The 10,052-nt window shown below is 43.2% G+C and overlaps 1 long non-coding RNA gene across 22 annotated transcripts; it reads left to right on the top strand.

Annotated features, from left to right (window-relative positions):
* The first annotated feature begins 959 nt into the window (after window positions 1-959).
* On the top strand, window positions 960-6,720 carry LOC141025531 (uncharacterized). Of its 22 annotated transcripts, none has more exons than XR_012187217.1 (8): window positions 974-1,935; window positions 2,076-2,132; window positions 2,226-2,325; window positions 3,238-3,378; window positions 3,677-3,740; window positions 3,905-3,948; window positions 4,235-4,284; window positions 4,386-6,720. It is a non-coding gene; the product is annotated as an uncharacterized lncRNA (long non-coding RNA). The 22 variants fall into 22 exon arrangements; XR_012187219.1 differs by having other exon boundaries at window positions 3,905-3,970; window positions 4,235-4,280; XR_012187209.1 differs by having other exon boundaries at window positions 3,905-3,970.
* Window positions 6,721-10,052: the final 3,332 nt, after the last annotated feature.

The raw sequence follows: 10,052 nt of genomic DNA, 5'->3' as shown, positions 1-10,052 counted from the left end.
CTTGGATCACGTGTTGCAGCTGGCTACTAACCAAGAGTCCGCTTCTCTTCTCTCCCCTATTCTCTCTCTTCAACTAAGCAAAGATATATTATTCTATTCCTTATAGCCCGCTTATGTCACCCTAATGTACTTGCTCTTACCACAAGTCGAAACCACCCTCCTCATAGTACAATTTTTTAAGCGCATAACATAGGCCTAGATTTTTTAAGCACGGGCCTAGTTTATTTTGGCTAATTCTGCCGGAATCTTAAGAATCAAACTTCCTCTTAGATTTTCTCAGAATCTTGATCATTTTTTATACTCCTAGCTATTTAGGAGGAGGTCTGATTCTCAAGATCCTGGGAAAACCGGCCAAAAGAATTGAGCCATGGTTTGCTCGATTTTCTAAGTTGTGCCTCAATGAACGTGGCGTATGATGGATGGCCGTCTGACACGCGAGAAGTTGGCGCACGCTGAAGGGAAAATAGCGCGAGATAGATGTAGCTTCGAAAGCCACGGGAAATCAAATTAAGATACCATGAGGCTGCAAGAATCATGGCATGGTCGAGTTGATTGGAGAAAATGGGAGATCAAATTTGGTGTCGTGTGTGCAGCTGTGTGTGTTACTTTCAGTCAGTTGTGGCGTCAGGCCCCAGGCAGCAAGGCCCGTGGCCTGGGGCGTGATGATCCCTTTCTTTGTTCATTGTTCAACATCCAGAACTATGTTAGTTGGGAGAACATGAGCGTTCTCAGAGCTCAGCGATTTCTGGCCGTCGGATCTTTTGTTTGATGCGTTTTCGGCCGTCGGATCTCGCTCTGGGAAGATATCGGCCGTTGGATCAAAAAACGAACACTGCTACAATGAATAGTTCTCCATCGTTCGTGCCACCGCCTGTGATTCCAGCGCCCCCCCCCCCCCGAGGGCATTTTAGTCATTTGACTATTGGGTATAAAAAGGGGGCGCTGCCGTGGGATGACCTAGCCGTCACCTCCCTCCCGCACTCGCGCCTCCCCCGCCCTCCCAGCTCGCCGCCGCCTCCCCTCCCCTCCCGCGCGCCTCCTCTCCCCTCCCCTCCCCTCCCGCCTCCTCTCCTCCCACCCACATCGCCGCCGCCGCCACCCACCGCCTCGAACCGCGCTGGAGCAGCAGCAGCAGGCCAAGGCGGCGCAGCAGTAGGCCTTGGGCGACGAGCAGCAGCGGAGGGAGGACGAGGAGCACGACGGCGGCGGCGGCGGGGAGCGGCAGCAGCAGGCCAAGGCGGCGCTGACCTCCTCCGCCATGTGCGTGCGGATCTCCCGCGACTCCTACCCCAACCTCCACGCCCTCCACAACGCCTCCAACGACAGCCTCACCAACACCGCCTACGTCAAGATCTCCGAGGGCGACTTCGGATACGTCCTCGACGACGTGCCCCACCTCGCCGACTACCTCCCCGTGAGCAGCCACCCCTCCCCTCCCCTGCTCCTCCTCGCTCGACCGCTCGTCGGCTCGTGGCGATGGGTTCTGTGCGGTGCAGCTTTAGCTAGCGACTGTCAGTGGGGCGGGCGTGAGCAGCGAAATTGTCCGGCACGGGGGATTACCCTTTTTTGGCGTGCAAGCCTGCGAGCCTGCAGTGTTGCTGATTAGTCGGCCACGATCCGCAGATAGAGGGCAACTCTGATGAATACGTACTAGCAAAGCTGTGCAAAATCTGTGAATTTTGTTTTCGTTCCTTGCTGTTGGTGCCGTCTGCTTTTGGGAATGGGATTGTTGATTAGGCAGCAGGCAACTCTGATGAATACCAGCAAAGCTATGGCTATTCTGTGGATTCATAGTTCCATAAGTTACTGTCGTTGGCTCTGCTTTTGGGAATGGGAGATTTCATTGGGCAGAATGGACGACATCGATACCGGAGAAGTAGTAATCTGTTAGTATCCTCCAGAAAATCATAGAGAAGGACGCCACGGTCTCAACAGGTGGGCATCCATTCTTCAATCTGCTGATTCTTTTGAATTCACTGAAATCACATTTTGTACACGAGTTAGGTGCACTGGCCAATGAAAGAAAAGATAGCTAATTGTGTATGGAATTCCTAAGTCTCTGTATGTTCGTGCAGAAGGACGGCCTGCCGTCAAGTTGGACAGCAGAATCGTAGAACTCTACAAAGTGTATGGTATGACTGTCTCCTTACTCAATTCCTGTAGAGAGATAAGCCTCTTCAGACTATTTTATACGGAGTGCTGATTGTTGAATTTGTCGTACCCAGGGTTGGCCAGCTCTTGAGCAAATTCGCCATAGTGACCGCCGATGGCCTAAAGTCCATCTCTTTCTCAAGCTCGATTGCCTCTTATTTTGCAGACTGAAAGGTGAGATGAGGGGTTGTCAACAACATCTATGGAATACTGGTTTGTGCCATACTGCCCTATTCTAAATGGCCATGTACATCCTTGTATCTTTGTCTGTGCCTTCAGTCCAACCAGACAAACAATCTAATGACCAAAATATACAAAGAATCTATGCAATACAGGTATCTGCCCTGTTCTAAACGTACAATGTCAACAAAACCATAGGACTTGTCCCTCCCATAGATGCTTGTATAAATGTTACTCTCGCATTTTTGTACATGTCTATCTAAATTTGTCTTCTGTTAAAAGGACTCACCAGGTACCTTAAGATCTCTATATTATGGTCACACCATATCAAACGTTTCAGATTGCAATGCATCTACTTCTTGACTGGATCTACCATATTATACTGAAATAACTATAAGATGAATTATACCTGCTGTGATTTTTATTTTATTTTTGTGAAATATTCTCTTCAGATTGCCGCGCGCCACCCGCCCTTCGCATGTATAATCACTTAAAGTAAACTGTCTTTTAAATTGAATTCATTATTCCAGGACACCCTGAATATAATTGAGCAGAACACAAAACCAAACTCCGAGAAAAAGATTTCAGTAGAGCTATGAGCCTAAGTAGAAATTGTGGAGGAAACTAGGTAAAAAAAATGTTGCACATTGATATGTTTTTTTGGGTAAATAGGCCTATGGTAGCATCATTTATAGGTAATTATAAACAAAAGGGCAAAATAAGCTTTGTTGTTATATGCTGTTGAGTTTTTAATGGCTATCAAACACAACATCATGCTTGTGTGTCTTCTTATAAACACACGCCTTCATTGTTTCTCGCCGTTTTCCTTTAAATTATGTATATATGTACATGGAATGCTTCTCCCTGTCAATAACTACATCCCCCCCCCCCCCCCTTGTTTTACAGGTTAATTAATCCTACATTTCAGTATCAACCAACATCTGTTCCTTCTTGAGCTCTCAACCCTGGGGTACAGCACCAGGTCAAGGCGCACCTCTTGTCTCATCGATGATGCAGCCTGGGCATCACTCGCTCTCAGCTAGCTAGGTAAGTACTGCAGGGACTCTGCTGCATTTCAATCACTTGATGTTTGTCTACCATGGAGTAGAGTTTAAGACCGCCCCGCATGATTTGATGATATTCTTTTTTGAGCATCGGCTCTGGTGCATTCTTACTCACCACCGGGTACTTTGAAGCTAATAATGTTCAAGAGTGGTGGCATTCTGTTTGAAAGCATGCTGGTTTGGTTTTGCAGTAGTTTTGACTTAAATAGTGGTTCAGTTTTGCCTTCAATAGTGGTTTTGCAACTAATTATTTGTTGATCTATTGGTTTGATTGGAAACAGGTGGGGTCTTCTGTGTGAGCAGACTACCTATAAGAATCGTCAGTGCCTTTACCTATCAGAGCAGGTGACCTTCAAAAGTCCTCAGTTTGAACACTTAGACAAACAGTTTTTTAGCATCTACAACTGGTTATTAGGTTTTGTTACATAATGAGTATTTATATTCCCTTATTTCATTTTTCTTTTCTTTGTCTTTGCCTTGACACTAAATTGTCTATGTGTTATTTGCAGGTACTAATCTTGGTGTGAGCTCAAGGCAATAGGCAATTATGAAGGTAGGCAATCGTCATTAGCCAGGTAGTTGTACATGGTCTGGTCTCTTAGCATAATCTGAAAGTATCTAATGCAGTACTCAATATTAGTAGTCATTTGAAAAATATGCCAGTGTCTTGTTTGTCATGTCCATTCTATTAATCTAGAAGAAACCGAGAGCATACACTCACACTTTCATCGAACCCAAATTGTTAACCTGGGATAAGTAGATATCAGTCACACTTTGTTCTTACTTTTCTGGCTTTTCTATGTTCTTACTTTTTTTGCACTTTCCTTTCATTTCCGTAGATGCCAGGGCTGGCTGCCTTGTGTACCATGGTGAGAAGTAGCACCAGTAGGTCGGCTCAGTCCCAATGGCAACGTTCTTTGTTATTTTTTTATTATTCAACCACATACATTTGTCTCTTCCTGATGGCCTTGGTAACTTGAAAATCTGCAGTGCCATATTGGCTCCCTCTGCCGAGCACCATGGAGGAGGTGAGCGGTTGTCTCTAGAATCCTTTTCATCCTGTGATACTTACTGTTCTGCCCTTGGATGGTCAATCTTGTTGAGTGATAACCAGGGCAGCTCAACTGTATAAACAGATTGATCTGGTGATAAGAGATGACGGGGGTAGGCTATATGATCGAGGAAAGGCGAATCTGAGCCCACTATGCATTGAACCCTGAACCCTTTTTATTTGTATTTAAAGGTGTTGCTTATTTATGCTCCAGTGTTTATAGCCGTCTTATGTAAAGATTTCTTCTCTCTCGTACCTTTATTGCATATAAGTTGTTCTTGATCTTTTGATCTTTCAAAGATGCTTATATGGTAGTATAGAAAGTTTCTGATTATGACACCATATTAATTGAACTTGATCTGTTATGTGATTTAAACTTTGCTTTTCCCAATCACCATGTGTTTTCCAAAATTACTATTAAAACAACTTTGTTATTCCTAGAGCACCGGCAGCAACCACATCATGAAAGGGTCGAGGGGAAGATGATCTGATATGTGTCACTGAAAGCGAAGGTAAAATTCCCATACATGACCTTCATATTACCTGCCAATTCACAAGTGCATGTTCTGTATCAAATATAAATATAATTGTTCCCTGTGTCGAAAGATGGATTCTGTATTTTATAGGATTCTAGCTCTTTGACCCTTTCTGCATGCTCTTACATATACGTGCTTTCATTAAGAAGAAAAATCTACCATGCTAGCTTAGTTGATCCAGGGCTTAAGCTATATACCAAAATAACACTGAGATGAGTTCTGTCAGAAGTACCTTGAGCCTTTTTATTTTTATATTCTCTTTTGTGCACTCATTTAATGCGACTTGGAATCTGAAGTAGAAAATATCATAAAGAGCTTGATGACTTATAACATTACTTGTCACAGTATATTAAAGGGTGTTTAGGTGACCAATTAGGAAATAATCAATTGTGAGTGCTTAATATTTTTACAGTGCGTCATATAAATTACCAAAATATCCGTAATTGGGATATTAAGGCTTAAATGGACAAGTCCCATAAATAATAAACATACCTCATATACTGGTTGTCGGTAAACCAACCACTAAGATTTTGATTCAGTGTTTGCCTAAATAAATTACTCCCCCATTTTGATTTCATCATTTTTTTTGAACAGCTCAAGCCATTTTTGTCGTTGTATGACAAGGCTGTCAATGTCATCACTGAGCCTCCTTCTTTGCTTCAGAGGCTTATTGTGCTGCTATAGTTCTCTGTCTCTTATCCACTCGCCCATCGTAGTGCAAATTTGCAGTTTACTTGAACTTTGTTGTGATGAGAGATTCAGTTTCTTTGGGCAAAAGGTCTGGCCAAACAAATAAATGCATGATATTTATCTTTTGGTTTCTATCATACCAAAGCAAGGTATTTCACGTCATATTTAATAACAAATGCGTCGATGGCATGCATATATAGGGTCATCTTTTTAGATATATTTTACGGGGTGATTACTACTGTGAGTATCTACCATCACCTACTCAGATATATTTCCATCCTGAGATATACTGAGTAATATCAGATGTTAATTGAAATATTTATATCAGAGGTTTGATCATTGAACTTAGTTCATTAATTCCTTGATACATTTCTATCCTGAGATAGTCCCTACATTTCCATCCTGAGATACCTATTTTTTTTCTATTACCGGGTTAGGAAAAACGGGATTCTGTGGGAGTTGGGGTTGGGCAAGTAGCACCACTTTGATTAAGTCCACATCATAATTGAGAGGCATTGAGTAGTGGGTCAGTTCATAGATAATGCCATGTTTTATATGCAATGCTTCAATGGTTGTATTACCGGGTTGGATGAGTGCACCTGGATACGGACAAGAGACCAACAATAACAAACAATTGGTCAAGCTCTGTCAAAGCGGCAGGGATCAGAGAGTATCATATGTGTCTTTGCTTTCAAAATTGAAAAGGGGAACCATCACTCCCTGGTTATAAGCTTTAAAAGGCTAAGGTACAAAAATGCAAGTGCATTTTTTGTCTCCACATAAATTGGTCTATGCAATATATCTAACACATTGCCTGCATCAGGTTAATTGACGTGCCATCTATGAAGTTGATCGAGAAGGCAGCCGAATGAAGCAACTAAGTAGTATGCCTAAGAAGCTATGGCTACGTAGTTTTTATTTATTTATATTGTGTTCCTGCTCTTGGTACTTCCTCTCTCATATTCACGCTCTTAGTACCGAGCTTAATATCAAGTGGTTACCTTTTGTGGTCTCATGAACGCACTAAATTGAATGCTGCCTTATTTCTCATGCCGATGTCAATCTCGATGATGTTTTCCTCCTATTACATGTGAATGTTTCCTCTTCCTTTTAGTTTGTTGTATCCTGTTTGAATACGTCGCTAAACCCGACCTCCTACTAAATTGAGCAATTTCTGCTTGGACACATTGTTGTGACCGGCGATCTAGTTGTTTGACATTGTTGCTCTGCTGTTTGCCTGGGCGTGCGTCTAGCCTAGCGCCCCTACCGCTTTGAGTGAAGATCTTCTGGCTTCGAAAACATGGAGTAATTTTGATTATAGACAACCTTACACACCGGGATTGACATGATAGTAAGTGTCATTTATTTTGCCACCGCGACGAATTCATTAAGCATATGTTTTCTAGTGCAAGTCGGCTCCTGCGATGTAGTTCATAGTTCTGTAGGTTCTAACTTATACACTCTTTGTGGCACATGTAACATGTTCGGCAACTAGTTTGGAGAATTAATAAAAGATTTTTTATCTGAGCAAAGGCAGTAACCTTGTGCTAGTCATTGTTTCAGAAAGCTTTTAAGAAAATATTTCTTCTCCTCAGATTATGCATACGCTTGATTCCGTACGTGGCCGGAAGTTAATGGTCTTCTACGATGACGACGTCTATTGGGATTTTGCTTGCGGTTGGAAGCTGTTTATATTGAAAGGGAGCTACAATCATACGAAGATATTTGTAGTTCTCTGTTCAAATTGTTAATATACTGCAAATCCACTATCCAAAGACTTCTATTTCTATCGGAGGATATGTTGACCCGTGGCTTAGCCCAGGTTGTCGATGGTCACTAGGGGATACTATTGAAAGAAAAGCTATTGCATTGCATATCCCTATTTTGCTCTAATTCGATCAAGTGCTTTGGATTTGACGGCAGACTTGAAAAGCCACATACAAGCGCTTTACATCCATTCATTTCAGATAACACTTGCATCCTTTACTGACCTAAATTCGTGAAATGAAAGAGTTATATTAGCAGAAAAGAGGAGGCCAAGAGTAGAGTGGCTGCTATATAGAGTTAGAGACCCTGCTAAGCAAATGTCAGTAAAAGAGAGAATAACATTTCTATCAGAGAAGATAATGAGAGATCTATACATCTATACCAATATAAAAAGACCCAAAGGGGCAGATCCAATTCATCTTGGCTCGTCGGCATCCTGATGGCGTTGGCCCCGACGGCCCGGCTCTGCGTTCTCTCCGATTCCTTACTTGACGACATCACCGGTTGCCGCTGCATCCTTCAACAACCCTCTCTGCCCCGCAGCCTCCCAACCCCATCCACCTTCTTGCCCCATCCTCTGCCATATCCAAGGCCCACGTGTCCGGCGGGGCCAGCACAACCTTGTTACTGCGGGTGCAAGTCCCTTCTTGTGGTGGTGGTTCTGACTAATGACTTGATTTTCTTGTATCCGGATCTTGTTCTGATGGCTATGAGATTGCTTGGACTCAGGTCAGGGAGAAAGCCCTGCTCAGCTTGCCAATGCTGGTAGCGGCGACACTCACGAGTGTCGTCTCCTTCTTAGAGGCATTGCCATGTCATTTATGTGTGCCCCTCTTCGACCACTGAGGGAACCCTAGGTCTGGTCCTTCGGACCAGATGACGACATCGCGTTGTTCTCCCTTTTGAAGGTGTTGTCTTGTTCGCACGTGGTATCCCCGATGATGGATCTAGGGATATTGGACGTCATGTTGATTCGGGTTACCTCTAAAGGCATGGATATCTGGGGCGTCATGTACTACTTCACCGACATTTTTCCCATGGCTTCTGTCTCCGGTCTCTAGCCACTCTCGATGGCGGGTTGTGCGGCCTACTTGCCGATCTCTAGGCACTCTGGATGCTTCTGTCTCCGATCTCTAGGCACTCTCAATGGCGTGTTCCGCAGCCTATTAGCCCATCTCTAGGTAGTCTTGATGCTCCTTGCATTTCATGGCTCCAACACCCTATGTGTTGATCTCTATAGGCACTCTCGAGGCTCCTCGCCTTCCATGGTTGGAATATGGGCTTAATGGGTTTAGCTGTGTTTAGCTTTGTTTCAACCGAGCATATCATATCTCTTTTTTGCATTTGTGTTGTACCCTTTATGTATTCTTTTTTATTTCCAAACTCTGCGCATTCACCAAAATAATAATGCTCATCTAGTGATTTTTTTTTATCAATGAGCTATCAATGAAAGTATTTGCAAGCTTTGCGTATGCTTATATCTAGTGAAAAGGCTGGGACTTTTCTTTTGCAGAGCAGTCTAGCAAGAACTGAAGGAGGCCCCATAAACGCAAATCTTCCGGCAACAATTAAATTTTTCCAACGTACACACACTCACTCCTATGAATAGGAACACATACACTCCTATGAGTATTTTCGACATACCGAGCCGGCACAACATCTCTCTCTTTTTGTGAGGATAATAGTGTTCTATTTTAGGATTATAGAGTTACAATCCAGAGGCAAGAATATCGCAGCACACGGGGAGGGGGGGGGGGGGGGCGTGGCGTCTATGTAGCCACACAGTTGTGCTATGCTCTGTATGGCTATATCTCGTCAAACAATCTGTTACTCTATTTTGACTACGATGAAGCTTTTGTGGAATAAACACCTGGTTCTATCTTAGGGACTTGATCTCCAATGCTAGATGACCATATGGAGAGCGAACAAGTGATTCATCTCTGAATATCGATAGGGCCATAGATGAATCGGACTGCACAACATCTTTGTCATCGGCTGCACAACATCTTTCTCTTTAGAATGTACACACACTCACTTCTATGAACACACACACTCACTCCTATGAGTACATCCGAGATACCGAGCCTATACAACATCTTTAGATCGACGAAGTCAGCCATCAACAATGTTTTCTTTTGAATATACACACACTTACCACTATAAACACACGCACACATATCTTCAGATTGACGAAGTCAACCATCAATAATGATTTTTTTAATGTACATGCACTCACTGGCGGAGCTACGTACAAGCAAAAGCGTGCCATGGCCCGCACGCCATAGGGCCAAAACTAGAGTGAGTGTAAAAACTAGGCCATAAAGGTAAACATTACAGTCTCCCTTTAGATCTAGCCATGTTGGCCCGCCCAATCTATTTTCTGTAGCTCCGCCATTGCACGCACTCATCACTATAAACGCACGCACACACTTTTATTCGTACTCCCTCCGGTCCTTTTTACTCCGCGTATTAGATTTATGTCAAGTCAAACTTTGCAAAGTTTGACTAAATTTGTATTAAAAAAATACCAACATCTACAATAGCAAAATTATGTACTATGAAACTATATTTCATAATTAATCTAACAATGTCGATTTGGCGTTGTGAATGTTG

Source organism: Aegilops tauschii, chromosome 1 (genome assembly GCF_002575655.3).
Source record: "Aegilops tauschii subsp. strangulata cultivar AL8/78 chromosome 1, Aet v6.0, whole genome shotgun sequence".
Taxonomy (NCBI): Eukaryota; Viridiplantae; Streptophyta; class Magnoliopsida; order Poales; family Poaceae; genus Aegilops; species Aegilops tauschii.
The sequence above is the reverse complement of the archived record's forward strand: the minus strand, read 5'-3'. Positions and strand labels throughout refer to the sequence as shown.